This window comes from Ambystoma mexicanum, chromosome 2q, assembly GCF_040938575.1.
Source record: "Ambystoma mexicanum isolate Mex_15411 chromosome 2q, UKY_AmexF1_1, whole genome shotgun sequence".
In the NCBI taxonomy this organism is placed as follows: Eukaryota; Metazoa; Chordata; class Amphibia; order Caudata; family Ambystomatidae; genus Ambystoma; species Ambystoma mexicanum.
Genome location: NC_090924.1, coordinates 1,295,549,029 through 1,295,572,730, shown reverse-complemented (window position 1 = coordinate 1,295,572,730; position 23,702 = coordinate 1,295,549,029). Strand labels below are relative to the sequence as shown.

At 47.7% G+C, this 23,702-nt stretch overlaps 2 protein-coding genes across 2 annotated transcripts in view; one reads left to right on the top strand and one right to left on the bottom strand.

Annotated features, from left to right (window-relative positions):
- The window catches only part of ASTE1 (asteroid homolog 1), a 278,567-nt gene extending 273,149 nt beyond the window's left edge, over positions 1-5,418 (bottom strand). The window contains exon 1 of the mRNA XM_069648726.1: positions 5,319-5,418. The gene's annotated coding sequence lies outside the window, so the exon portion shown is untranslated. The remainder of the gene's footprint in view (positions 1-5,318) is intronic.
- A 16,369-nt stretch (positions 5,419-21,787) lies between these two features.
- The window catches only part of NEK11 (NIMA related kinase 11), a 1,698,151-nt gene continuing 1,696,236 nt past the window's right edge, over positions 21,788-23,702 (top strand). The window contains exon 1 of the mRNA XM_069648723.1: positions 21,788-21,940. The gene's annotated coding sequence lies outside the window, so the exon portion shown is untranslated. The remainder of the gene's footprint in view (positions 21,941-23,702) is intronic.

The following is a 23,702-nucleotide window of genomic DNA, read 5'->3' as shown; positions in this document are numbered from 1 at the left end:
GTAGGAATCAGGACCTGAGTATCGTGGAAATAATAGCCATTCTCTTATGCAAGACTATAAGTGATAGCCATCTCCTTGCAGTAGGTGTCATGAGTCAGACTATCTCATTTCAATGTCTGAAGGAAGTTTGATATTGCACAAATCTAAACAGCCTTGGGAAAAATCGTTTCCGATAGAAATTGATTGCGAGTGGTTCCTAACTTTCGGGACAAAGCATCAGTCTTTCCCGGAATGATCGAGAATGTAATGTCATATGGGGAGAAAAAATAAGGCCAGCGGGCCGGGCAAATATTTTGAGTCTCTGCATATTGAAGGCTCTTCAGCTTTTGGTGATCTGTCCTGATTTCCACTGGGAATTTAACCTCCAATAGAAGATGGCTTCATTTCTGAAAGGCATTTTAGATTGACAATAATTCTTTTTCCAACACAGTGTAATTCAATTCAGAAGGGAGTATTGTACTGTATAGGTAATCCACAGGGAATTCCTTCCCCAATTCATCAGGTTGTTTGAGCACAGGTCCAAAGGCGCTAAATGAAGCACACAACTCAAAATGTCTTTCTTGATCTGCAGTCTGCAATATCGGGAAAGAAGTAAATGCAGCCTTCAGTTTGCTGAATGCTTCATTAGCGGTGGGGACCAATTGAACTTGACTCCTTTTTTGTGTAAGGCCGTCAATGGCAATATTGTCAGTATGAAGCTCGAAATGAATTCCTTATAAAAGTTAGTGAAACCTAGGAGTCGTCGTAGTTCCTTAACCATCCTGGAAGACAGCCATTCCAAGACTGCAGCTACTTTGCTGGTATCCACAGCGGTGCCCTTGGCTGACAGAACATAACCCAAATAAGTGACTTCTGACTGATGAAATACACACTTTTTCAGCTTACAAAAAAGACTATTTTCTCTAAGATGCTGTAAAACAGTTTGAACGTGATATGTATGGTCTGTGTGATTACGTGAATAAACCAAAATATTGTCTAGATACACAATAACGGACTGTAACAGAAGGTCGGAAAACACATGGTCCATGAACCGTTGGAAAATAGCTGGAGCATTCAAGAGACCAAACGGCATTACTCTGTACTGACAGTGGCCAAAAGGGGTCCAGAATGCTGTCTTCCATTCATATCCAGCTTGAACTCTGACGAGATAGTAAGCACCCAGAAGATCAGGTTTTGCATAAACAGATGCCCCTTTAACAGCTTCTAATATATCATGAATTAAAGGCATGGGATACCGATCTGGAATTGTGATCTTGTTCAATCGCCTGAAATTGATACATGGACGTAACACTTCCTTGTTCTTCTTGGGAATGTAGAACAATGAAGCACCAGCTGGAGATTTGAATTATTTCAATTGTTGTGTAAATATGCCTTTAATACTTGTTTTTCCTTATCCGACAGGATGTATATGCAGCCAAAAGGCACAGGTTTGTCAGGGATGAGATTGCTAATGCAATCATCTTGTCGATGGGGAGGAAGTTCTTTGAACTGGGACTCTTAAAAATGTCTTGATATGACTGATACTGCTCGGGAAGAAACTGAATGTTGTCTATGATGGCCGCTGCAGTCTTTCTGGATCCTGAGGATAAAGAACAAACCCCTACAGAACCTTCAGTTAGGCAATGGGAAACACAATATTCTGACCCCAAGAATAACAAGCCTGCCTTCCAGTAAACATAGGTATTATGAAATTGTAACCAAGGTAATCCCAATATAACTGGATAGTGAACAGCTTTGATGATGTGAAAGGAGATCTGTCCTTGATGGGATGCTATGTGTATGGACAGAGGTGTGGTATGTTCGCTGATAGTTCCTGAAATTAACGGTGTACTGTCGACTCCTTACACAGGATTTGAATTTCTTTGGATATTCGTGGAGTCCCTTGCTTTCTTGCCCACTGGTCATCAATAAACACACCTGCTGCCCCCAAATCCCGTATTGACACAAGAATGATTAAGGTGGGGATGTTATGTATTTCGGTATCTGAAAATGTCAACGTCACTCTGAGTACCACTATAGAATGTTTAAAGGAAGAGCTAGACTGAGAACTATCTGTCTGAATAGGGGAACATAAGTGCCTTTTGCAACCACTCATTCGCCTCTGGAGTCTTCCCATCCCCCCTCAAGCACTCCCTTGTGCACCCCCTCCTCAAGAAACCCTCCTCCGACCCCTCCTGCCCGGCCAACTATCGCCCAATCTCCATCACTCCCTTCCTGGGCAAGCTCCTGGAGAAACTGGCCATCTCCCAGCTTAACCTCCATGCTGAATCTGTTGGTAATCTTCATGACCATCAATCCGGCTTCAGAGCGGCCCGAAGCACGGAAACTGCTCTCCTGAACATCCGTGAGGACCTGCTCCTGAACCTCGATTCCAACACTCCCTGTGTTCTCATTCTGCTCGATCTCTCCTCTGCCTTTGACACTGTCAACCATGCCATCCTGCTCAACCGTCTCCGTGATAACCTGGGTATCACTGGTCAGGCTCTGGCATGGCTGACCTCTTTCCTTTCCGGTCGACCCTCCCAGGTCCAAATGGGCTCCTTCCTCTCTGACATCTTTTTCTCCACCTGTGGTGTCCCCCAGGGATCCAACCTCTCTCCCTGGCTTTTCAACCAGTATCTGGCACTCCTTGCCCACCGCATCGCCGCTCTCTGCCCCTACTTCCAGTGCTATGCGGACGATACCCAGCTCATTTTCAGGCTACCCTCGGCCTCCTCCTCTCCTTCCCTCATCTCCGACTGTCTGTCTGCTATCCAGGAATGGTGTGCCGCCAATGACCTCTGCCTTAACGCCAGTAAGACTGAGATTCTACTCATCGGCACACCCACTCCCTCCTTCCCTGCAGCTCTCTGGCCGGCCTCCCTTGGCCCCCTTCCTGCCCCTACCTGCAAGGCTAAAAACCTTGGGGTCATCTTCGACTCCACACTCTCCTTCTCTCCTCATATATCTGACGTCTCTAAGAAGTCACACTACCAGCTGCACCTCCTCAGAGGTATTCTTCCCTTCCTCTCCTTCCCCCAGAAGCTCACTGTCTCCCGAGCCCTGGTTCTCTCAAGGCTGGACTACTGTAACAGCCTCTATCTTAATCTGCCTGCCTCCACTCTCCGCCCTCTGCAACTTATCCAGAACAGAACTGCGAGACTTGTCCTTGGCCTCAAGCCCAGGGACCGTATCTCTCCAGGACTGAAATCTCTTCACTGGCTCCCAGTGGCTGCGAGGATTAAGTTCAAAACCCTCTGCATTGTCCACAAGGCCTTCTGGGGCCTGGGGCCTAAATACCTTCAACTCTCTCTTCCTAAATATCTTCCTTCACGAGCCCTTCGCTCATCCTTCTCCAACTCCCTCATGGTCAGCCGCTTCTCGAAGCAACGAGCTGGGGGTAGATCTCTCTCCGCAGCAGGGGCCTCCCTCTGGAACAGCCTTCCTGCCTCCCTGAAACTTGAGGAGAACCATCTCCGGTTCCGGAAGCACCTCAAAACCTTCCTCTTCGCTTCTGCCTTCTCTCTCCCTCTCCCCTGCTAAACCTGCTTAACTCCCCACTGAATTCTGCACTAAACCTGCATCTGAGCCACTCTCAGCGACCTCGGTCCAGGTCCCAGCCACTCTCCACTTGCACTGCCTCCCTGGCTCCCCCTGCACTGTGGGACTGTCACTGCATCCCTACAGCCCCCTTCCCAGCACTTGCTCTGCACTTACCTCGCACTTGCCACCAGCTGGCCCTTTTATTTATTACTTATTATTTATTTATTTTTTACGCTACTTACCTTGTACCGCACTTCCCCCCCACCTCCTCCCCCTGCACTTTCTCCTTTTCCCCTTACCTCTGCACTTGCGCGATCTGAATGACACCTGGCCTAGTAGGATCGTTTGTCTGTCTTCCCCTTGTTTCCCTCCCTCCCTGCCTCGTCGCGCCTTGAAACACTTGTGTATAGGCGCGTTACAAATATCATATCATATCATATCATATCATATCATATCTTTCTGAATCATGGTTCCCTCTACAACTGGGAGTTTGCATTTTTCCGGATGTCAAGGCAGTGCCACAGAACATTCTCTAACCAGATGACACATAGACCCATAATACATACATAATCCTAATGATCTTTGACTGTTTCGCTCTTCGGTAGATAAAGGACCCCAGGCTACTTCCAATTGCATGGGTTATTCCGTTTCTAGATTTACAGAAGGGGTACGAGGTTCTTAAGACATTTGTCGAACCGGTCTACCCTTCTACACACCGTTCCTACAAACGGTAATACATCTTCATGGTATGAGTGATCATCTCAGCTAAGTTTGCTGACCGGGGCACTCTTGAGATTTCATCTTTCTTCCGAAAGACCCCTTCTGAATATAGTTTTCAAGTCCTCATATGGCCAAGCGGTATTTGCTGCCATCTGCTTAAATCATGTTATATATGTAAACAGTTCCAAAGATCCCTGCTTAAAGTCTAATAACTGTTCTTGTGTCAATACGGGTATCTCGTGACACCCAAACATGGCATGGTGACTGTTTGTAAATGCTGGATATGGATCTGAATGCAGAATCAGATTTTTGGTGGTGACTAAGGGGATGGCCCATGCTACTTGCTGCTCCAGTCAAATGGGAAATTAGATGTTCTACTTACCCCTATCAGATGGGAAATAAGCTGCCTTGAAAGTAAATTGAATTGTATATGGATCCAAAAAATCCTTTCATTTATGGGAGTGTCCATCATATTTATCCCCAGGCAAGGGAACTGGACTCAATTCATCCGCCCCTGGAGTGGGAAAAACTTGCTGTCTTAATAAAACTTTTTCTTGCTTAAGGATTTTCACTTCCAATGTTAAATTCTGGACTGCTGCTACCAATTGCTGCATCTGATCCATGGTAAATACAAATGTTTTTGGGGGTTGCTATCTGTTATTAATACAAGACACAAAGTTCTTAGGACTAACCTGATCAGCTGCAGCAGTGGTGCGTAGACAGTGAAGAGCTGCCCTGAAACCTTTATCTCCCTGTTATTGCTGACAGGGAAGACAAAAGTCCCATGGAAACCCTCTGGGGAATAAAACTCTGATGGTTCTGTTGGGTGTTGTTCTTGTTGTCGTAGTATACTACCCAGATATGAAGTTATTCTTAATTACTGGTAACACTGTGGTTGCGGTATGGATTCATGTGTATCTTCGGAAGGGTTAAGCCTCAGAAATCACGCGCTGCAGTGAACAACAATATGAGGCAAGTATAAGGGAGAAGAATGTAGAAGTTCAGAGTTGTCATACAGCCTGTGTTTGTTGTCTTGGTGTTGTCTTGGTGCAGAAGAAAGTGGGTCACAGTCCTACCCGTAGCCAGCACGATGTAAAAGATGGAAGCTCTGGGACGCGGTCAGGGAAGACGCTGGGACTTAATGCTTCATCCACAATCCTCGATCCTAGCGGTGGCTATGGAAACCGATCTGCAGTGAAATGAAGTGCGAGAGAAAGGTGGAACAACATAGATTGAGAAAGAAGGTAAGAGGCTGACAGCAAGAGAGCACAGGTACATAGATTGGGTAGGTAACAAACTTACAAGTGTCTTACTAATGGAGTAGTAATGCACCGTTGCATTGGTAATGGCTCTCTTGTAGACTTCCCGAAATCTGAGCCAATGCAGACGGCGGAGAGGTGATGACAGAGCATGTAGTACTCCGAACAGCTAGACCGTCACCCAGCGCAGCCGGCACCATGTTGGATGAGGCAACTGGGACAGTGTGGCTCCGCCGTCATCTATGCCACAAGGATTGCTGCTGAAAGAGAGACATGACATTAATGGCATGGGCAATTCCCAGAGAGCCTGTTGTCTGCCGGACTTTCAGGAGAGGCTGAAGAATCATAGAGGAAGCATGGGTCCAGGAACCAGGAAAGCATATAAAGCCATTTGGACAAAGTGGCATAGCTGGTGTCTAGTGAGATACATACATCCCACTGGAGTGGGTGCAATTCACATGGTAAATTTCTTAGTGGCGTTAGCAGCTCAAAGGAAAGCGTACAGAACAATTCCTACTTGTCGGTCTGCAATATCGGCAGACCATCCTTGGGTAGAAGGCCGACCAATGAGCAAGCATCCTTTAGTTTGCAGACTACACAGAGGAATAAGAGTTCCACATCTACCAGCGCCTAAATATACATGCCTGCGGGATGTGAAGAAGGTTTTAAGACTATTTATTTTTTTTAAACATATATTTTTATTGAAATTCCGATGAGCACAATACAAGGATAACAATTTATGACGTCCAACCAGAAAAAAACAGCATGGCATCAACATTTGTTTTTTTTAAACAATTTAACTGTTATGCTTAACACAGCCATTTAATCATCAAGTGGAAGATGAAAGAAAGAAGCCAGAGCAGAAGAGAGAGAGAAGGGAGAGAAAATTAAAAAGAAAAAAAAACAGAAAGAGGAGAGTACCACATTGCCGACAGCCTGGTCCTTGACTTGAATACACTTAATCATGGCTTGGTGAGGTGTTTCAAGAGTAAAGGCTGGAAAAACATCTGTTCTTTGTCCGCCACATGTTCTAAGAAAGGCCCCCATACATGTGAGAATTTAGGCATCCTCCCCTCCGCTAGCGCTGAGAGTTTCTCCATCCCAAACAATTCCCACATCTTCACCCACTAGTAAGAGATGTATGGTCCCTCTACTACCTTCCAAAAGCGTGCCCGAGTGATTCGGGCTGCAATAAGCAGCTGGTAGATCAATTCAGCCCTGGCACCTAACATCGGAAACAAACCATTCTCGGGGGCATCCCCCAGTAATAGGACAAGTGATTCGATGGGGAGCAGGGTGCCTGTAATCTCTTTCATTTTGGAGCGCACCACCAGCCAAAATGACTGAAGTACCGGGCAAAATGCCATCACATATGAGCAAGATAACCCAGCTCCCCGCTTCCATGCCAGCATCTGTCGGAGTAGGTGGGGACCATAGCATGAACGTGTTGCAGTGACAAATACCAGCGGTAGCACAACTTTAGCACCCCTTCCTTTCCAAAGGCGCAGCGCAAGGTTTTTTGGGCCTCTGGTCCATTTCCTTAGATTTTCAGCCCTAATTCCTTTTGCCATGCCGCCTTGTAGGGGAACATCTCCACCGGTGTGGCACTTTACAGAAGCCTATAACATGTCGATATTCTATGTGTTTTTTGCCCTTCTAGAATTGTAAGTTCTATGCCTGATGGGGGTGTGTGATCCAGCCTGCCGTACCGTAGCATTAGTCAACCAATGATGCAATTGGCCATAATGGAACTGCTCTGATTCAATTTCCCCTTACACTCGACAAAAGTCAGGGGCCCCCTGCCGCCATAGAGGTCCGGCAATCTCAGGAGTTCACCAGAGGCCTAGCGCTGGATCGCTCTTGCTTGTTGGCCCGGGGTGAATGCTGGGTTTTGGCTAATGGGCAAGAGTGGACCTAGGCCCCACCTAAATCCCTTCTGAGCACAGGATTTATCTCAGCTCTGGAGAGTCGCTGGGGTAGTATTCAACGTGGGGCCTCGCTGTCGACACGCTTCCTTGGGGAGGAATGGCAAATGAACCAGGGGGAAGGAAGATGCAAATTGTTCTATGTCCTTCCATTTGGGTGCTTTGCTTGCTCCAGCCCAGCCCAGCTTGAGCAGCCCGATAGTAATGTGGGATCAAAGGCAAGGCCAGGCCACCCAGCATTTACCTCCTTATGAGGAGCAGAAGAGGGATATGTGTTTTTTTCCATTGCCAGATGAATTGTCCCACTGCCTTTTGTAGGTCAAGTAGTTCCCGTTACGGGATGAGCACTGGTAGCCCCTGAAATATGTACAACAATTAACAATTAGGCCAACAGGTCTATGAGAGCCGGAAGAGAGGTGAGTTTTTCAGAAAACATAGCATGTCATCTGCCATATCTAAAGCCCTGGATGTCGGGGTGAAGGCAAACTCTCTGAGCCAGGGCTCCCTAGCCAAGGCAAATACTAGGGGGGATAAAGGGCAACCCTGTCTAGTCTCCTTACCCAGGGATATCGGGAAGGACCACCGAGAATGAACCCTGAAGCGGGTGGTTGGAAACTGAAAGTTTGCAAGCACTAGCTTGGTGAAACATGGGCCAAAGCCACATCCCCGAAGTACCAGTTTCAGGTAGTCGCAGGACATGTTTTAAGACTATTTCAAAGCTGGCCATATAATGGGCCTCATTACGATTCCGGCGGTAACCGAGGCGGTAAAACCACCTGGTTACCGCCGGACTCGTATTACCATCCCGCCAACTCCCGGAAATACCAGGGCATTACGACCCTGGTGCCCCGGGAATTCCGGAGGCGGAATTCGGTAAATCCCCATTCCCATTGAGTCCTATATAGGACTCAATGGGAATGGCGAAGTGGAAACACCGGTACCATCTCGTGATGGTGCTGGTGTTTCCACGTCCGCCTGCAGGCGGGCGGTGTTAAACCCGCCAGGTCAGATCACCCGCCTGCAGGAGTCGGGATCGGGCGGTCCGGAATTAACAGTGGCGGCGGGTTTACCGCCACTGTTATTTCCGGACCGCCCGACCTGTAATGAGGACGAATGAGTTGTTGAGGAAAGCGATATTTAAACACAAATTCCTGATGTATAAGCACCTTACAAATGCACAGTAAATAAATAAATAAGCTAACAACGAAGCTCTGTCTCATCTCTTTCAAAACAGTATCAGACGTCAGAGCGTTGGAGGTTGCCCAGAAATCTTTTTCCTTTTCGGGGGTTATGTTTAACATCGGCAGGAGGTTGAAGAGGGGATTTAAATCAGTGACTTATACATCATTTTCAGAGCAATGTGCCCAGTGAGATGTCTGCAGCATACAAAGTCATGGCAGATCAAATTAGACCAGCAGGGGGATCCCAGCTACTTATAGCACTGCAGAAATCCTTTGCCGCGGTAGCGTCAGCAACCTTAGCCAGGTGGTAAGATGGAGCATGCAACAGGCAGGCATTGATATCTGTATATATATGGAGCACATTATGTTATGGCACAATGGCGTCAAATGCGAATAGTGTTGGTCCACATCTGGAAGACATTATGAAGGCAACAGACTGGTCAAATGAGTCATCTTTTAAAAAGCTTTATTTTTGACCAATCGATCAGGTAGCTTTATTGGTGGTAAGTAAGCTTTGAACAAGCATAATCCGAGCCTCCAGTGTTGACATAGAATACAGATGTTACATACTAGCGTTATAGGAAGTCATGATTCTAGTAAAGACACAGAGGCAACGGATTACCCTACCCTTACAATCACTAAAATGAGAGTGAGTGCTCAGGAAGACTTTAATGTTATATGAGACATAGACAATGTTGAAATTTAGAAATGTGATTTCCCTCCCTAATAATGGTTAGTCTCAGTGTTGGTTTTATTCATACAGGTATAGCAACCAAACCAGCAGGATATTGAGAAGATCAGAGAGGGGGAGGTTGAAGTTCTATGTCAAGACCGGAGGCTCGGATTATGCTTTCTCCATAACTTTAATTCTCAAGCAGCAATGAAAACAAACAATAATACAACAAAATACCAAGAGCAAACTACAAGTCCCACTTGTTTTGAGTCTTTGGTAGTCCAGGTATTATTGGTTCCTGATAAACACGTGTCAACAAACGTCCAATCCACAGTCAGGTCTCCACATAAACACAGTAACTCCCATGAAAACCACTCTTTCTTTGCTGCTTGAGCAGCCAGTTAAGTGTGCCAAATTTTAATTGATATGTTTGATGTGTGGTTATGTGCATTTTAGTGTGATTGCTTGCAGCTTTGAGTCAGGGAAGCGCAGCGCAGGCAACAGGCGCGTGGCGGAAAATAAAGCTTTAGGAATTTATTGAAGTTTAGATTTGCCGGCTCCTCCGGCGACTGCAATTTCAAAGGCACAGCGGGCATGGAGGTGATCGGAACGTGACGGAATCCTAGTTTTGGCGCTCTGCTGCCACTTCCATGACCGTTAGAGAGTTGGTAATCACCAGAGCGAGTGCGGGAGAAAGCTCCTTATCATATTTATATTGCGAACGTTCTGTCAGAACGGACGAGTTGCTTCATACAGAACCACCTGCTGGCCAAAGAGTGTAGTGTGTGACGGGCAATATATATATTCCGATTCCTCATCAGATCACCTTAGAATCGTTCTGTTAGGACAGGCGAGTTTGTTTAACACAGCACCACAAACAGACCGCCCTCCCCCGGGCACGCCACAGAAGAGGAAGGGTGGCAAGAGTAGAAAGGTGAGATCCAGGGCAAAGAGCAGCAGGTGGCATGATGATTCATCCAGTTACTCAGGCGAAGAGGATGACGACTGGCAAGAGTCCTCTGAGGAGGAAGTTGTGTCCATATCATCTTCGGAAGAGGAACACAGGAAAGCTCCAAAGAAAAGAAAGGCTGAGGAGGAAGATGTTAAAGGGGGTGACGAGTTTGACCCTGATGTGCTAGTCCACCCCCGATCCTCAGAGTAGGAGTCGTCTAAAAAGGTGGCGACCTATCTTAAAAAAACACCTTAGGGCACTGATGGCAAAGGAAGTCAGAAGTAAACTAAGGGCGGAATGACCAAGACCCTTTCTCCCCAATGGGATAGCGGACACACCTGAGATCGACGAAAAGATGATGACCTTCATGGGCAAATACATAAAGGATTTGAGGTAAGGCCTAAACAGCTCCTGGTGTTCCTGCCAAGACAAGATGTTGGACATCATAGGTCCTCTCAATAAAATCCTCCGGATGACAGAAGAGGCCCGAGAGAAAAATGAATCAGTGGATCCGGTGATTTTAACCAGATGGGCCCAGAGGGCCATATGCATGCTGGGTAATGCCAACTATGCATTTACGCCCGAGAGGAGGAGTTCACTACTAGTGAAGATAGACCCCAAGCTTAGCAAGCTTGCAGCTTCAGACTCAACAGCAGCCGCGAAAGGGAAATTGTTCAGAGACGCCTTCATAAAGGAACTGACCGGGTTTGCCAACTCGCACACAGCCCGTGACAAGGCACAAGCCTCGCTGAAGAGGGTGTTTGGCAGACATATGTTCGGGAGGGCTGCTCTTCCAGCCGATACCATTACAACAGGTCCTTTGGTGACAGATCACAATGGAGGGATCAAGAAGATCGAAAGCCAAATCCATTCTTCCCCTCCGGAGGAAGAGGAAGGGGCAGAGGATGGCAACAAGGAGACTACCAACAGAGTAACTCAGGTGAGAGCGAGCAAGCTCAAGTGCGCTGTAGACACAAAGCCTCCCTACAGTAGGAGGGAGACTGGTGAATCATGTAGGCGCTTGGCAAGCCATATCCCATGATGCTTGGGGTTTGGAGACAGTACAAGGTTTTCACATAGATGTTCACACAACACCAAATCAGGTGTATCCCCCAAGTCATATGCAATCAAGCATAGAAGATCATCAGCTTTTAGAGCTAGAGCTGAGAAAGCTAGAACGCAAAGCGACCATAGTACAAGTGTCAGGGACATCAGGAGGCTTCATAAGCAATGTATTCCTAGTCAAAGGGAAGCACAGGTTGAGACCAGTTATCAATCTGCTAGCCCTTAACAACTTTGTGGTGTACAGACACTTCAAAATCAAGGAGATCCATCTCCTCAGGGACATACTATTACAAGGGGACTGGATGGCCAGGATAGACCTCAAGGATGCTTATTTGATGGTACCCATGGCAGAGGAGCACCGGAAATTCCTGAGGTTTCTCTGGGGGTTTCTCTGGAGGCGACATGGACATTTGTTGCCTCCCTTTCGGGTTGGCATCAGCACCATGGAGGTTCACTAAACTGATGAAACCTGTGGTGACTTACCTGGGAGAGCAAGGTATTTGTCCCATTATATACCTGGACTACTTATGCCTAATGGGCCAGGACAAAGAAATGCTCAAAGCACAGATGAACATTGTGCTAGATTTACTCCAGAGTCTGGGTTTCCTAATCAACTGGGAGAAATCCAGTGTCTACCCAGAACAATCCATGGAATTCCTAGGTGATAGATTCGACCCAGGGCTCTCTCAGTTTGCTGATGAACAAAGTAAATGACATAAAGAAACAGATCAGCCAGCCGCTGCTGAAGAGAGAATGATCATTTCAGGAGATTACCAGACTGGTGGGGCGGTTAGCCTCCTCAATTCAGGCTATATTTTACGGGACCATTACATTACAGAGCACTCCAGAGACTAAAGATCCAACATCTCAGGAGGAGCGCATCATACGAACAGGAGGTCTCGGTTTCCTGAGAAGTGAGAGAGGAGCTCAATGGTGGCTCCAACACATGGTTGCATGGAACGGGAGAGCTATATTTGGCTCATCCCCAGACCTGATTATAGAATCTGACACCAGCAGATGGAGCTGGGGAGCCCGATGCTGGAACCTGTTGGCAGGGTCAGGTGGTTGGATCAGAAACCACCCCTACTTCTCAATTGCCTAGAACTATTGGCAGGATCATTCGCTGTAAGATGCTGGACTCAAGAGAGGGCGCAATGTTGTGTGCTTCTCAAGATGAACAATGTGTCAGCATTCAGCTATATAAACAGATTGGGTGGCACAAAGTCCAGAATGTTAGCGGGAATAGCAAAAGAATTCTGGCACCTTTGTCTCCAGAGACAAGTATCAGTGATGGCAGAATACCTGCCAGGTCGACTGAACAAGGTAGCTGATTGGAAAATCCGGGTTCCTCAAGGATGCCAGTGACTGGAAGCTGGACGAAGGAGTGTTTCTGGAACTAATGACTCATTGGGGTCTGTGCCAGATCGACCTGTTCGGAATCGAGATTGAAGAACCAACTACCTTGGTTTTTCAGTTGGAGGCCGGAACCGGAGGCAGAGGTGGCAGATGCCTTTCGTCAAGCTTGGGGTCAGGACACATGTTATGCATTGCCCCCGTTCTTGATGATTTCAAGACCATTAGCTCAGGTGAGGAGGCAGAAAGCCTCTATGATTCTGATCACACTGGTTTGGATAGGCCAGGCCTAGTTTCCCAGTGTGCTGGACGTGACACACAGCAACCTGGTAGCACTAACCAGACACAATGCTATAGTGAGAGACTCCAGAGCGCAGGCAGGCAAGCTCAATCTGATCGCCTGGGCGATTTCAGGAGATCTTTGGTTAGGCTGGGCTTATCGAGCCGGCTGAGCTCATCATCAATTAATCGTGGGCACCATTGACTCATAGAGCATACACGTCTGCAATGGTCAAAATGGTGTAGTTGGTGCGTAGAAAGGGACGTTTATCGCAATGGAACAGATGTAGTTTCCATTGTCAATTACCTGGCACATATGGCAGCTCAAGGGAAAGCGTATTAAGACCATTAATACTGCCCGATCTGTGATATCAGCGGGACATCCCAAGTTCGAAGGGGCGCCGATAGGAGAACCCTCTCTAATATGCAGGCTATTAAAAGGGATAAGAATGACTTGACCTCCCAGGGAGCCAAAGCTATGCCCGGTTAGAGGCCTTGCAGCTTATGAGGACATCACACGGGATGTGAGAACTATAGGAGTATCACAACTACTGATAGCCTTGTGTAAGCCATATGGCGCAGTATCACCGGCAACACTAGCCAGATGGTGATGAGTCAGGCCGGTATCAATGTACGATGTTATGGGGCTCACTCAGTGAGGGGAGCTATGGCCACTAAGATATTCAATGTAGGGACCAGATTTTGTGATCGCAATGACATGTTGTAGTACTATGACATGATTCCCACCCCCTGGAGCTAGTTCACTGAAATATGAATTTTGTCATGCTAGGTACCATCGTAGAGAACACACCAACAGGAAGCTGATGGCCAGAGGATCTTCTGGGAATTACGCGTCCACTGGTTGGGGCGCATGTTGAATTTAGCAAAAGAAAGCGGGGGTTTCATGGGAGTTACTGTGTTTATGTGGAGACGTGACTGTGGATTGGACATTTGTTGACACATGTTTATCAGGAACCAATAATACATTGACTACCAAAGACTCAAAACAAGTGGGACTTGTAGTATGCTCTTGGTATTGTGTTGTATTATTGTTTGTTTTCATTGCTGCTTGAGAAGTCAAGTTATGAAGAAAGCATAATCATTTGCCTCTGTCTCTTTAATAGAATTATGACTTTCTGGAACGAATGTGTTGAAAATATGAATGACAGTGTCGACCAGTTGGGGTGCATAGTTACAGTTAAACTAGTGCAGCAAAAGAAAGAGGAGGAAGTGAAGAAAGCAGCAGATGTTATAGACTGTGAAGGGGATGATTGGTCAGTGATGTCACTTGGGAAAGTGTGCATCCTATCAATAACAAACTACAAAAGACTGACATTTCCGAGAAATGTGTTTTTTTTTCTTACGTTTGTATTGTTTGTTATAAGTGTTGAAGAAGCTGCTCGAGAAGTAAAGGAAAGAGTAAAGCATAATCCTTTGTGTCTATGATAGAATCATGACTTTCTACAATACTAGAATGGAAAATCTGTATTTCTTCACAGAAATCGGTGACATAAATGTTTCCTCAGGAATGCATTGGGGCTAGAATTATTGGAGGTGGGAGAATGTGAAAAATAGCAATACTTTTCATTGACAAATCAGGAGTCCCCCCCCCCCCCTAAATCGGGAGGGTTGGCATGTATGGAGAGCAGCCCCTCTAAATACAATGCAGGCTGGAAAAAGAAAGTCACAATTGTGTGCATTGCAAGACTTTCCTTAAACGTGCATTCCATACGTAGTTTAGCAAAGTGCTTGTTGCTTACTAATGCTCTCATCACTTTCCGGTACTCTTCATTACTCCTAGTCCTACTCTTCCTAATCACAGTACTTACCTCATGAGGCTCCTGCCTCCGACACAGGACCTTCTTTTATCTCTACTATACCCTATAACGCCTCCACTCCAACCACGTCACCCAGTTTACATAACCAAGCTGGAGCATGGGACCTTCCCCGCAGGGAGGGAGACTAGGGTCATCAGTAATGTGACGAGGAAGAGTAGGACTGGGAATAATGCAGATTACCGGTAAGTAATCAGAGCATTACCTCCATGTCCACTCTTCCTCGTCCCAGTACTTACCTCATGAGGTATACCAAAGCAGCAACGGGGAAAAGGTCCCAATGGGACACAGAGCCAAAAACAGTGCAGAAAAACACACACCTTTAATAACTCTAAATTCACATCCCCACTGACGAAACTCCAACCCCGAAGGAACCAACCCCCGAGTGGGAGACATTCAACCTATAGTGGTTGATGAAAGTGCTTTGATCTGCCCCGGTGGCAGCCCTACAAATCTCCTGCAGAGAAACCCCCCTGCATCGGCCCAGGAAGCTGCCAAACCCCTCGTGGACCACCCCTGAATGTGCGCAGGTACAGGCAGGCCAGAAGCCACATAGCCCATGAATACCACAACACGGATCCACCGGCTAATGGAAACCACTGAGGACTTGCGTCCAGCACCAGCCGGGCCAAAAGTAAACAGTAGACTATCTGATTGGCGGAAAAAGGCAATCGTAGCCAAATACTGCAACGCTGCCCGCCGCACATCAATAGTATGCTAAGCCACCTCCTCTGGTGTTTGTGGATCCTGACAAAAGGCAGGGAGAACCAGATCCTGAGATGTGTGGAACTGAGTCACAACTTTAGGCAGAAACTTCGGATCACACCTCAACCCCACCAAGTCTGGCAGCACCCTCAGGAAAGTGGGTTGACATAATAGAGCCCCAATCTCCCCTAGCCTACGGGGCAGAAGTGATGGCGATAAGAAAAGCAGTCTTCAGCGTAAGCTTTTGATGTCAATATCGGAAATGGGCTCAAAGGGAGGCTCTTGAAGGAACCGTAAGACAAGAGGGAGATCCCAAGGGGGAAGCCCTTCATAAGTACAAGGACGGGAAGACACTGGAGCAGCTTCCCCACCAACACATCCACATCCAGGTGACCATCAGAGTCCCCCAAAAGGAATTTTATGGAGGCCCGTTGGGTGCGAAGCGTGGAAACCGTCAGGCCCTTGTCAAACCCCTCCTGGAGGAATTGAGGATAGCAGGGAGGCCAGAATGCATGGGAGGGATCCCAGACCACCCACACCAGTCCCAGAAATGTCCCATTTGGACCGACAGAGTAGAGGGCCTAAGAGCATTCATGATCGACTCGACCACACAACCTGAAAGACGTCGGATTCCCCTGAAGGGGACACGGCCACTTCGGAACCAGCCAAGGTTACCAGGAATGAAGCTCCAACAGAGAGGGGAACCAACTCTGGCGGGGCCAGAACGAAGCCACTAACAACACTGTCACCCTGGACATTATGATGCGCTGGACCACCCAAGCCAGAAGGGGGAGAGGTGGAAAAGCATAAAGGAGACCCCGAGGCCACTGTAGCGAGAGGGCATCCACCCCCCAATCCACCTCGGCCTGAAACCGAGAGCAGAAGAGGGGAACTTTTGCTGAGGCTGGAGATGCAAACAGATCTAGAACAGGGGTCCAGAATCTGACACAGATCTCCGAAAAAGACCTGGTCCGATAGAACCAGTTCCGCAGAGGAGGGAATCCGGCAGCTGAGAAGATCTGCTCGAACATTGTCCACCCCCTGACATGTGAGGCAACCAGGGACACCAGATGAGAATCCCTTCAAAAACCTATTTGAGCAGCCAGAGCATTCAAGGAGCGGCTGGAACCCTCTTAGTGGTTGACATATGCCAGAGCCATTGTATTGTCCGTCCGGACCCAAACCACCTGGCCTTCCAGAAATACCTTGAAGTACACCAGGAGAATGGCACAGAACTCTCTCCAGTTGGATTAGCGATGGCTCTCCTCCGCATCCCACAACCCTTGAGCTGAGAGGACCCCCAATGTTGCTCCCCAACCGCTTCCGCTGGTGTCGGTAGTGAGAGTTGTCACAGGAGGAAGGACCATGGACACCCTGCCCAACGATTCGGAACCTCCAATCACCACAGCATGAAGCCCTTCAGTGCTGGGGACACCGGTATCAAAGCCTTGTAAGATTGAGATGTTGGTAGCCAGTGGGAGAGAAAATAAGACACCAGAGGATGTAAATGAAGATGGGCCCAAGGAACCAGAAACACGCAAGATGCCATGTGCCCCTGCAACTTGAGCAATAGGCGAGCCGAGTCATACTGCCTCCTGATAACCCTGCCCAGAACAGCCAGCAAGCAATGGACCCTCTCCTGGGACAAGAACACCCTCCCCATCCTGGTGCAAATCTATGCCCCGATGAAAACTAGATCCTGAGAAGGCTCCAGCTGAGACATCTGCCAGTTCACCAGGAATCACCAGTCCTGCAATGCCTGGCGGACCAATAGGAGATGAGACAGGACTGTCTGCCGGTAGGACGCCTTGATCAACCAATCATCTAGGTAGGAAAAAATCTGAATGCCCTTCAGATGCAAAAGCGCCATCAGGGGAGTCACCAGCTTGGTGAACACTCTGGGGGCTGATCGCAACCCGAACGGGAGCACTCTGAATTCAAAATGTTGGGATCCACCTGCAAACCGGAAGAACTTCATGTGCCCGGGGCAGAGAGCCAAATGGTAATGTGCATCCTGGAGATCCAGAGATGCCATCCATTCCACCCTATGCAGCATTGGGAGAATGTTCTGCAAAGTCTCCATTTTGAAGTGTTCCTTCCGGACGAAGCAGTTCAGGGCCTTGAGGTCCAGAATTAGGCGATACTTCCCTGAAGGTTTAGGGACCAGGAACATCCATGAGTAGAAACCCTGACCGCAAACAGGGAGAGGAACGGCATGATGGCCGCCTTCAACAACAATTCGGAGAGAGCCGTTTCCATGGCCAACCTCTTGCTCCGTGACTCGGGAACCACATTTTGAACCATGCATCCCTGGACAGGAGGAGACAGGAAAAATACTTGATAACCCCTCTGAACTGTGTCCAGAACCCAGGAATTCGAGCACCACTGGTCCAATACTGGAAAAAGCTGCCGGAAACGCCCGCCTACCGGCATGTCCAAACCGTCAGGATTTCTGTACCGGACCAGGACGTGAGGAGCGTGGAGGACCCCAACCCCCCCTTGCTCTCCGAAAAGAATGAAATGGGCAGCCAGGGAAAACCTTGCCAGTCAAGGCACCATCACCAGAGGACACCTTCCGGACCGTTGAAGCAGGCTTGCGTCGTAATTTGTCAGCATGTGTTTCAGCCCTAAACACTTTTTTATCCTCCAGTGAATCCTCAAAAGGTTTGGATCAATCAAAAGGAAGTTTCAGGGCAGACGCCTTCTGGGATGGGAACCTTCTGTTTTCCAATCCCGCAGAAGCACATGCCTCCGTGCCGACACACCAGCCCCATGGCCATGGCCGAGCCACGCACCCATCAAAAGCCAGATCGGACAGAAGTTCAACCTGTCTTTGCGTTTCAGATAGGGAATAATCAAAACCCCCATTGACAGCCGTTTTCAATTTCATGAACCCACTGAGCACAGTTTCAGCCGTGTATGAACCATTCACGATAAGGGCCAGATGTGCCCCTGCATGAACCTTCTTAAGGCTGGAATCAAACCTGCAGTCTACTGGGTCCCGGACAGCTGCCTCCTCGGCCGACATAGAGGAGCGACCCACCAGGCTGGCGAGGATATCGTCAACCTCAACTGGATCTGACAGTAAAGTTTTGCCCCTTTTCAATGGGTAAAGTTTGGTCATACAGCGGGGCATCGCAATCTTCTCTGGGTCTTGCCATTCCCGAAGGATTTTATCCCATGCGTCAGATACCAATGGTAACCCCCTCCTAGCGGTATGCCCATACTGGTGAAATGAAGGGTCAGCCCACTCCACTGGTACCTGGGGAACTGAAAACCCATGCAGTCCGAAACTTGAGCAAACACCTCCTCTACTCCTTCCCTGTCCAGATATTTCCTTTCTGCATCAGCCGATGAGGAACAGGAAGAGGCTGAGGACTCAGTGCCAGAAGAAGAGCATGAGGAGGAAGACAGACACCGTGCTTGCATCCATGTGCATGGCTGTGACCCCCTCCATGATGTTTAAGCAGCTTCTTCAATTCCTTACCAGTCAGGGAAAAATGTTTTGCCTTCTTCTTTCTTCTCCTATACAACTCAGGTGAAGAGGAAGATGAAGAAGGGGACAGGACAAGATGCCTGTGTTTGGCAGAATGTTTACCTATGGCGAGTATTCTGAAAACAGCGACCTAAGGAAGCCTGTTTCCCCACTGCAGTCCTTTGTTCTGTGGGATGATAGACAACAAACAGAATGCTACCATCCTCCATTTAAAACGAGGCCAATAGGGAAACGCAACCAATCAGTCCCCTAGGTAACGCTGCTCCTTACCACGGGACGCAGAGCCCACCCACCTCCGGTGCAACGTCGGGTGAAATCTACAAAGGAGCCAGATGCCGCTTGGGATCGCTCGGCCCCACCGGCAGGACAATAAGGATAGAAACAGTCACTTCTGCACATGTTACTGGTGGACCCATGCTCTACCTGTTGAGCCATTGGGATCCCCCCATACTCTCAGCTCCTTACCTCACCTCGGCCCACTGGATCCGGTGCTGTGATGCCCCGTGCCGGCCTACAGCCCCGCAAAAGACTGGGCAATGCAATCCTGCTCAACCAGGCCCGAGCCCCGCAGTGAGCCCGAGAGCACTGCTTCACCCGATGGCGCGAAGGCCCCGCCACACAGCCCCACCAGGGGGCCAGCAATCGTCATTCCCCGGCGCCCTGCATCGGGGAAAACGTCCAAGGTAGGAAAAATTAAACTGGGTGACGTGGTTGGAGGGGAGGAGTTATAGGGTATAGTAGAAATAAAAGACGGTCCTGTGGCAGAGACAGGGACCTCATGAGGTAAGTACTGGGGTGAGGAAGAGTGGACATGGAGGTAAGGAAGTCAATTGAGTTAGGAAAAGAATTGGAAAATGTCAGCATTATTAGGTGGATGTAACATTTCATTAAAATACGAGGCTGATATTGCAGCCTATGTAGAACCTTTTATTAGCAGAGGAGGAGGCTCCTACTGCTAAGAACTTAGAGCCTTTTAATTTTTTTTTAAACTTCTTTTTATTAAGTTTACAACATGTTAAACAATTCCCCAAACCGTCCCCACTCCCTCCCTTCCTCCTCCTCTGAGAGGCAATCTCAAGTTCTTCCTTAATCCATTTGAACTTGTGCGGTACAATGTTGTTCACTGCACGTTTAGGAGTCCAAGGCATTGGGGGCACCAAAAGGCCCAGAAGTCGTCTTTGAGAAAGGCCAAAGTCTCACCCCAGTCTTTTGCGAAATTATGCACATTCCCATTCATGGCATACATGGCCCACTCCAGAGCTACTATTTCCCAGACTTTACGCAGCAAGTCCTGTACCGTGGGTATATTCGAGCTCGTTCATCGTTGTGCAATTATAGTAATTGCTGCCAATGTTAGTGCCACTCTCGCTTTTTCTCAAGTTCTGGGTTCCCCTGCCGCCTCCCCCTCCTTAAGGCCCAGCAAGATCTGTTCCGGAGGTCTGCTCCCCCCTGCCCTGTAGTCCTGATTCTGTGCCAGCTGTACTTCCCTGCAGAAGGGTTCAATTTTCATGCATCTCCACCAGATATGTTCCGCCATGCCTTCCTTCCCGCACCCCCTCCAGCACTCCACTGATACTCCCGGGTATATTCTGTGAAGGCGGGCAGGCGTATAGTGACACCCAAAAAGTATTTTGTAACAGGCCTCTTGCAGCTGGGAAGCTCTTGCTAACCTGGGAATCTTTGCCTACAGTTTCCCCCACTCCTTCCTTTCTATGTCCCTCCACAGTATCTGTTCCCATCTACGCATGTACGGCCAATGTTGTCTAGGGATGGCATCGTCCAGTATCCTATACAGGTTGGAGATCAGCCCCTTAGCCCCGTCGTTCAACAACAGGAACTTTTCAAACAGTGTTACCGTCCTAATGCATACATGCCAACCCTCCAGCCTAAAATAACTGTAGCCCCAATGCATTCCTATGGGGAAATATGCGTCTCCTGATTTCCCTGTGGAAATCTCCCTCCCAGGTGCATCTGAATGTTGGCGTGTATGCTAATGGCCGCCTCCTTAATGGCTAGATATAGCAGCCAGTGTGGTAGTTGGCCATATGTAAGTGGGCCTATTGCAAATTCACTTTTGCATTCCATGAATGAAAGGATCTCCTCTCATTGAAACATATCAAGCAGTGTCCTGCAAGCGCCCTCCCGCCATTTCTTGAAAGGAGCCTTTTATTTTAATAGGAAGGTGGCTCCGAGAATGAAACGTTCACAACAGAGCACAGCTCGTACTGTGCTGCTTCTGTCTGTGACAGCCCACATCTCTACAAAAACCTTTGTCGGTGCTCAAGCTCACCGACTGTATGGGATATTAAATATTACATAACACCGGTAACCGTGCGTGTGACTCCATACAAAAGTTCTGCCTTAAGAGAAGCTGTTTGTAAACTGATCGAGCCTTCCGCCAGAAAGTAGCGCACAAAACCATTAAGTCCCTCGTGAACCAGAATTAGTGATTTTGTGCGCTACATTTTGATTGGAGGGTTTGACTTGGCAGGAGAGGAAGTTGCTCCCTGTGTTTATTCAATTGTTAACTTAACAAGCGTAACAATAAGCACAGAATGAAGTAAACAAGCGTCAAGCCACCTGAAAAAATATAAGCTACTTCGGGCAAAAACAAGCCCAAAGCCGCTTATAATAATCGTATGTGACAAAACTTGGGAGTGCCTCAGTGAACTGAGCCTCTGGGAGGCGTTATGTTTGGTAGTCCTTTTTTTATTGCAATGGCCCTGATAGTCTGCTCTACCCCTGACCTGCTACTAGTTTACTTCAATGGATGGCATTGGCCCGTCCCACGTGACACGGTTGCCTGGATACCGTTTGCAAACAGAGCATCTGGGAGCCGGGCCAGCAGTAGTACAATTTGACAGAGGGAAAAGCGAGCCCAGCTCAACGTTCTGCCTTACTGCAGCGGATACGCGTGCTGCTGTGACCCCCCAGCAATTTCTGCTCCTCTGCCGTTGTTCACAAAGCCTAAACAGGTAAACTGTACAACGCATTATTCTTTTCATGTTCCTGTAACGGAGCATGTGTTACACAACATGCCTACTTGTTTATGTATGTGGAGATGACCGTACCCGCAAACTCAAACTTCAAAATTCAGATTTGCAGCTGTTAATCTAAGTTCAACCTGACTCTTCTCTTCTCATTTCAACAAGAGCTGCTTTGTGCGTGTCCGATTTGAATTTAAAATGTTCTGTCACATGTGGCTTGTGTTCTGACATTTCTGGTCAAAAGGCTCCATATAGGGTTGTTTTTTTTGCAAATGTATCTTAAAGTGACTCCGTCTGCCTTGTAAAACCTATAGAGAAGTGAAACCCAGTGCTTAATTTGTAAGAAAATAATTGCCATAGCCAAATATTTTCTTGGATGGGGGTGGGGGAAGCTCCCCATCTGCTGTTGACCCCACCCACTGTTGCTCTTTGGAGTGACACACGGCTGCTCCATACGGTGTCAACATATTTGGGGTTCAAACTCCAACTTCCTCTGGTTCATTGAGGGGGAAATCAACATATTAGTTGTGTTGTGAATTAAATGTAATTGTTTAAGTGTTTCTTTAAAACACATCATCGTTAACATTTTGCTCTAATCCTATCAATGTCAAGTGGTGCATGCTAACCATCTAACCACAGGAGGAAAAAGAGCAAAAATGCTTTTCTCCTATGGGAAATTGTTTGAGGGATGTAAGCAAAATCATTACTAAACTGTTGAGTTGCCTGCCAAACACTGCAGCAAGATCGTCTTGCATAGGTTGGCACTGATGTTTGGCTCTCCTGTTCGATATGGGTCTTTTTACTGACTTTGCCCCAGTGTTGGGACTGTTGGCTGGTGACTGTCCTGTTGTTGTCAACCCACCCTTTTACATAAGAACATTTTCAGCAATGTCATCATGCAGGCTGAGTGCAGCAGTGTGCAGACATGCCAGCATCCGTGCCCAGGATTGTCACCTTGCATCTCATTGTTTTTCATGAAAATGGATAAATAGTCCTGCTTTGCCAACCTGGGTCATCAGGTTTGTGAGTAACAATGAGCCAATACAGGATGCAGAGACCCTGGCCAGTGCACACTGTTGTTGAATGTTATGTTGCTATGACTGACTGACAGTTAAAATAATAAAGTTGCCAAAACACCACAACATAATCGAGCTGGGCTGAAAAACAAGTGTTGGGTTATGCCTCACCTAGCCAGGGTTTCTTAAAGATGCCGCTTAACATGGCAGTATTTCCGTGGCGTTAAATGCTTCACATGGCCTTAGCTTTTATGTGTGGGTTTCTATTTATATTTAGAAGGCGCCTACACCCAAGAATCTTGTGCAGACTGTGCACAACAAAAACACTGCATCCCATTAGTTGAGTTTTTTTGGGTATGTGCCAACACGTGCCGTCCGCCTTTCGACCACTAGCAAACACCTAAGCAGTACAAATATTGATGTTTGCAGACAACGAGACAGTACGTTTTCACTGTATTGGCGCATGTTGTCTGGGAATTAGTTGTAACGAGGGTGCAAACAATTATCTTTCTCGTACAGAAGCTAAAGAAAGGGACTGTACACTTCTAAAACGGTTAGAAACACTGTGGTAAAAACAGACCATGAAGGTCAGTGTGAAGCAGCTGGGTGAAGGGTTCTATTGGGAGCAACTTTTTCACATCGTTGTTTTCATAGTGATCAGAGGTGGCGGCAGCAATAGTACATAACTGTAAGTTATATGCTTGTGAGTAAACCCCTGTGGGTCTACGTATGTC